The sequence below is a fragment of the Folsomia candida genome, unplaced genomic scaffold (genome assembly GCF_002217175.1).
Source record: "Folsomia candida strain VU population unplaced genomic scaffold, ASM221717v1 Fcan01_Sc020, whole genome shotgun sequence".
Classification (NCBI taxonomy): Eukaryota; Metazoa; Arthropoda; class Collembola; order Entomobryomorpha; family Isotomidae; genus Folsomia; species Folsomia candida.
The window spans coordinates 3246346-3253286 of record NW_019091212.1 but is presented as its reverse complement, the minus strand read 5'-3'; the positions used below and the strand labels follow the sequence as shown (position 1 = coordinate 3253286).

The window sequence follows — 6941 nt, the reverse complement described above, 5'->3', positions numbered from 1 at the left end:
TTAAATTGTGCAAACAAAGAGCAAATAGCTAATGCTGGGGAGACGTATCCATTTGTAATTGCTGCTCAGCCAATTATTTCATTCTTAAGCTTAGTATTCACCTACTTTTTTTTCGGCCGAAAAAATTCCGGGCGAAAATTTCAACCGGAATATTTCGGGAAGAGAATTAAAATTGGGGCGAAAACCAAAATATTTTCCTGAATAATTTCTGCCTGAAAAGGCCACGGTATTCACCTCTCGGAAATTTTCGGTAGACACGATCTCAGCTGGGAATTAAACCACTTAGATATTTTAATTATAAACACATTAATTAAAATGTGTAATTCAAGTTTAAGATTTATTAAAACTAGTTAAAGAAATAAGAGTTAAAAAAATGCGTAATCTGAATTTATAAAAGAAAAATAAAGTCAAAATTTGAAATTGGCGCATCGAATTTCGGCCGAAAACGATTTTCAGGCGAAAACTTTTTCGCCTCACTTCAGCCGAAAAAATCAAGTAAATTTCGTTCGGGCGAAAAACCGTCGCAAGTTTTCATCCGAAATATTTTCCAAGGTGAATACCGTAAGGCGAAATTTTTTCACTTTTCGCCCGAAAAGTGTGTTTTCACGCGAAAAACATGAGGTGAATACTTGGCTTTAGAGAGAAAGTCATCATTCTCCCTGTCAAACGGGATGGATGGAGAGATAGCAGAGATGCTCGGAAAGGAATGAACACTGCAAAACCAGCCTCGCCAGGTTCCTGCTCAAAAAGCAGATTAAATTTGCTCTCGACGACTACACACAAATTGAGTCTTGGCTCTTTATTGGGCATTATTATTAGAGCTTAACGACTATAAAATTCTGTTTACAGTTTGTCAATTGAACACTATTATTAGACTGATAGGCTCCCTAATTGAACGAAATGCTTGGCACACACACTGTAATTTTTTGTAAATTATATTGCTCCCCACTTTTACACTGGCAGCTGGGATGATGGTGTAAAGAAAAGCGAGTGAGCTGCTGCATTAGAAGAGACAGAATAATAGGAGCGAGTCTTTAGTCGAGAGCATGTAATCGGACGGTAAATTGCTTTCTTTAGTCTATCACAAAATTGTGTGCTCTTTCTCCCACCAACCAACCAAGGGCTCAAATGCGTCCCACTAATCTCCAGGACAGGACCACAATGGTAAATATATAGGATTTCGAGAGACGCAATTTCCTCCAGATTTGTGAAGAGGGAAGCCAATTGTGCAATTGGGAATTAAATATACTTGACTGTTTGTTTGCTGTGAGACGTCTCTTTTTCCTTTAGTACTTAATAACTGATTATTAGTTTGTTCAACTAAGTTGTCTCCTTATTATTATCATTATTATTACGAATGGAGGGAAAATACCCCAATTTTGAGCCACCACCTCTTAAACGATTACTTACATAGACCAAATTCTTAGCAGGTCATCAATAATAAAAATGAGCAGCAGTTGATCAAATACATATAATTTTTTTAAACTATGAAACCAAAACCTGTCACATATTTATTACCCGTTCACACAAATGGGTCTCTAAAGTAAGAATAATTTAGTACGGCGTCTCTCACCCATTGTGTCCCTGCCCCCGGGATGATAGTTGACTGCGTCGATTAGGCACAAGGGTAATAACAATTCTCATAATAACGTAAATTCATTAGAGAGTGAACTCAAATGAGTTTCATTGTGTGAAAATGTCATGCAATGAGACGAGAAATGCGGAATTGATAAACGATTCGAGTTGTTGAATAAGAGAGCCACGCCACGCAGTCACAGTCACTGCATTCATTCTCGTCGTCGTCGTCGTCCTTTTAAGTGTCCCGTGTATAAATATCTCTCTCCCATTATGATTAACAGTATTATTATTATTATCGTTATTATTACGACTTTTACATACGATGCCACGGAGCACACATGTCATCCCGAGACTCGGATAGGCACATATTTACTACTACGACTGCATCGCATGGTATCGGTCTCACTTCATAATCAAGTGATCCCACCGACGAGGGACGACCCTTCAGCCCGGTGTTAGTTACTCCTTGTTGTATTCGAGTACAAAAAAATGTGTCACCTTTTAATAAAAACGCACGTAGGATCCTAAAGAAATTTCCCACTTCGTACCCGCACACATATGGACATACGTGAACGTACGTACGTAGGAACGGATCATACAAAAGTTGAGGATGAAAAGAGCTCGGGAAAAATCTCTCGAGTTTTGCTTTGTGTGTGCAAACTAACCATTGCGACGAGCATTGTGTCGTTATTCACTTCACAACGTGTAAAAGCATGATGAAGTCAGAGAGTCACTTATTTTATCGACCTATCACAAGTTCATATTGCGTTGGGATGGATGAAGGTCGTCGTCGTGTTAAATAATGGTCGCGACCTTATAACTCTGCTTTCCTACCATATTTATATGCTTTTACTTTATTATACTTACACACACCGAGTTGGGAGAGCAGTAAATAATAAGCAAATTGAAATATGTCCTCTCTCTCTCTCGGCGTATTACTTTACGAGGAAAAAGTTATAAAATAATCTTTTGTGTCGCGGAAAAATCTCTCTCATTTCTCTTTCTCTTTTTATCAACTTTTATTTCTACAGAATGGTGACGATGATAAAAGATTTGGATCCATTTATATCATTACAAAGCGATCAGAGAACAAACCGGGCGGAATTTTCTTGGCTTTTATTACAATTCCTTGAGCTCTACACACATGGCGGTGGTGCAGACATATGAATATGGGAGCATACCTAATTTCCAGATAAGATCTTGTGAACGGAGCAACAAAAGGGTGCACACATATTCGAGTCGTAATATCACTTTTTCTTCACCCTTCCGTAAAAAGGTAGGTGCATCACACACACACAAATAAATAGTTTATCAACCCGAAGGAATGGAATGGTCGTGAATACCTCAACATTAATTTTGTTGGATTGGTTGGACAAGTCTGGATTTGACGAGGCCTTAAATTATTACGGGAGGAGAAGGACAGTAATTCAGCTGGAAATTCTTTGCACAGAAGGATGGTGTGATGGGCAGCCTGGGAAAAGGTCACGGCGACGCGACCTATTCGTCAGAAACCTATTAGTTATCATCATCATCGTCATTGTCACCTGAAAAATCATTCCACTTTTAAATTTCCTATCCGAAATCATTACGCACCATTATTATTAAATCATGATTTATTATTAATTTGTTGAACCCTGATCATAAATTCGTGTCGTAAAAATTATTCTCGTAATTTATTTTATCTCTTCGACGATATTACAAGTGATGTAATTGTGTCCAAATAATAAATAAATTTGAAAGGTGCTAATTCGATGGGTGAGCAATAAACTTATAATTCACGTCGTAATGATGATAATTATGTTTCATGCTCTTTCAACTTTCAACAATTCAGGTTTTCAAAGTTGCAGAATAAATAAGACATTGGCATGGATTGTAAAAAGTTAAAAAGTTTGAGCCGGTTTTCCTAGATATGCAGGCATGCATTCCCGTCAAGGAATTATTAAGGTGAGCTCCGTCCGTTCTTCTTGTCCATGTTGCTTATTCCTTCATGAGATTTGAACTCCACCGACCAAAACAAGAATGGGAAGATTCGGTAGAATACAAACGAGATATCAACCTCGTTTCACTTTATTAAGCTGTGTCGGAATCTTTCTTGGCATGTCGTATGTGTCAAAATGAGCTTTGTTTGATGCACGTGAAATTATCGTCTGCAATTAAAAACAAGCCCCGAATGCGAAGAACCCACACCATCAGAACCACACGGAATATACGTAATCATACCAGATGCTCAATTGGTCTGCCTGGAATTGGATTTGTTTTTTATTCCCGTCTTACAGACCCAAAGAAACATTGATATACGGCGGAGAAAGGTGGTTCTAGTGGTACATATGTATGTTCATACGTAAGTAGTTCATTGTTGGTTGGTGGTTTGGTTTGGTTTGGTTTTTAGTGATATGACGTGATCACGTTTCTTCTTAAACACGTTGTCTCTGGAGCAGAATGAGAAAGTTTTACGATGAGACTGGTCGAAATAAAGGAGAGGGTTTAATAGTGTGTAACTCAAACGACTCGTGATGTGAGGTTCATCTTCTTCCGTTAAGTCGAAACTTTGTCTGTCAGTCAGCCAGTCACTGCTCAAGGTTTGTGTCGTTCTCAAGCATAATAGGTTCAGTCGTCCCTTGGCATAATACTTTGTTACATAAGGCGATGAGAAACAAAAGGTGGTGGTGTATTCCGACTTGATATTGTGATACCTGGCTCTCGGATGTTGCTGAAAAGTGGATATGCACCGGAGAGAGCAAATAATATCAGTACTGGAAGTAGGGTGACCATATTTGTCCTGACTAAAACCGGGACATTTTTTGGCGAAAAAATTTGCCATAATATCTAGTGCTTGGCGAAAAAATTTGCCATAATATCTAGTGCTTGGCGAAAAAATTTGCCATAATATCTAGTGCTTGGCGAAAAAATTTGCCATAATATCTAGTGCTTGGCGAAAAAATTTGCCATAATATCTAGTGCTTGGCGAAAAAATTTGCCATAATATCTAGTGCTTGGCGAAAAAATTTGCCATAATATCTAGTGCTTGGCGAAAAAATTTGCCATAATATCTAGTGCTTGGCGAAAAAATTTGCCATAATATCTAGTGCTTGGCAATTCAAATATCACTGAATTTTGAGAATGAGCCAGGAAAGGAAATTAAGTAAATATTACATGCATGCTACTAGTATTTATGTACAAAAATATACTTTTTCATCAATATTTTGGCGAAAAAGTGAAATAATTTAATTTTTCCCGACGATTCAAAAAACCGGGACACTTTATCAAAACCGGGACATTTTCGGGACGCCGGGACAGGGTTTGAAAAGCGGGACATGTCCCGGCTAAACCGGGACGGATGGTCACCCTAACTGGAAGGATGTGTATGATATGATTCCAGCAGTCTGTCGTGCCTCCAATGTAATCCTTGTGATAAACGTTCATCATTTATTATTACGTGGAAAGAGGTAATCAAAGGGTTGGGAGCTGCATTAAATCCTTGTTTAATGTTCTTTAAAGTCTCTTTATTTGTTGAGATCCCTTATCAGATGGACTCTCATGAGCTTCCCCGCTAGGAAAACGCGACTCAACCTGATGGTTCCCATTTTACTGCTCGTCTTCCGATGGAGAAATGATATTTCTATTATAATTCAACACACTCCTACCACTCACTTACTTGCCCTGGTGGACACTTATTAGGCCACATGTATGGCGGAAAGATGGAAAATAAGGGTAGGTGGCCTGGATGACATACTCACTCCGTTTAACCCAACATTGATATGATGATTCAACAATTAATTCTCATTTTGTGGAACAAGTTAACGACACAGAGTCTCCTTTTTTATCATAATTACACGATTTGTACTTGTTGTTTGTAGTATCGCTCTCCTCCTCCACCTTGCCCACGTCGTAGGGCGAGTACGCGTTTCAGAATGTGCAACGCGCTGATTGCGATTTTATCGTGAAAGAGGACGACTGAATATTTATGAGAGAAACAGAATCTTGAGACGTTTCACTTTACATAATTATTACGACCCATATCATTATCCACCATCCTGACTCGCCATTTGCTCATTTATGTGATGTTTTATTTCTAGTCTGCCACTCACCCAACTTTGTCCATCCATCCATCCAATCCAACCCGAGTAGAGACGTCTTTTATACTCGTTTTTTTATAACTTTTTGGCTTTTCTACTCCTCCAGCCACCAAGAAGAAGGAGAAGATAATACTAAAATTTCGTCAAGTTTTACCCCCGCTGCTGAATACGTACGTACACTGCACGCACATCCATCCATTCCGTGGATACACATTTCAACAGACGGAGACGACACGACGATACTAATAAACAGGTCTTCTTCTCTTTGGCTTAAATTAGGTGGAACAAATCGCTCTCGTTATTGCGTTTTCTCAGTAATTACCAAATGTTTACAGTTGCTCTGCTCCTTCGTCTTCGTGGTCGTCGCAGTCGTATTCACGATATGATATAATAATAATAAAAATAATGATTCGTACGTCCCCACTTCTCGAACTGACTGCTAGATATTTTCCGACGATGATGATGACTGACTTGGTATTACTAATTTCATTAAAAACCCATGCATACCTACGTACGAATGTACATACGAGTACCTACCCACGAGTCGTACGTATAACTCATCCACCAATGTTTTTATTACTCTTATCATCATTACTTTTATGGTTGGATAATATTTTAAATTAAATGGTCATGATAACACTCAGCCCACATCGCACTACGACGAGAGAGAACATGAGACGAATAGCTTTTAACTCTTTTTTTACTCGTTTCATTAAACTTGTCAAATAAAAAAATGAGCGTTTCTTCATTTCGAATCATTAACCTAATCGGGACCAACAGGAGGTTTGTTCTTTATGAAATAATAACGGCAGCAGAATCAACTTTTAGTATACGCACAGCTAATTAAGCTTATCACGTTCAAGCCAAAAGTATTATTACCAACCACGCTAAGTTAGTAACAGGCACAAATTGAAATAAAATAAAAATAAAGATAATATTTTTTTGTCTCGTTAAATTTGGTCATTTCATTACGAAGCAGTAAATAAAAAAGGGTTTAAAAGGTTCGCGCATTAAAATGCAGAGAAATTTGGTCAATTATTTTAAATATTTGGCCAAACGAGTCACAAACCATTAGTCGAAGGCACGCTTCCAACAACGCAAGTTTTTAACTATTGTCGACACATTATATTTTCACACTCAATCTGGTTTGGTATGCATTTATAAATGTTAATGCGATTCGCTAAAATGCCAGGTTGCAAATTCCAAAGAAATTGGAGCAAGGAATGCCATAAAGTTGCAACATTATTATTCCGATAACTTAATATTTTCGGCAATATGTCGACAACT

The 6941-nt window shown here is 38.1% G+C and overlaps 1 long non-coding RNA gene across 1 annotated transcript; it reads left to right on the top strand.

Annotated features, from left to right (window-relative positions):
- The first annotated feature begins 4580 nt into the window (after nucleotides 1–4580).
- On the top strand, nucleotides 4581–6532 carry LOC118438359. The gene is made up of 3 exons (XR_004836709.1): nucleotides 4581–5024; nucleotides 5094–5289; nucleotides 5436–6532. It is a non-coding gene; the product is annotated as an uncharacterized LOC118438359 (long non-coding RNA).
- The last annotated feature ends 409 nt before the right edge of the window (nucleotides 6533–6941 follow it).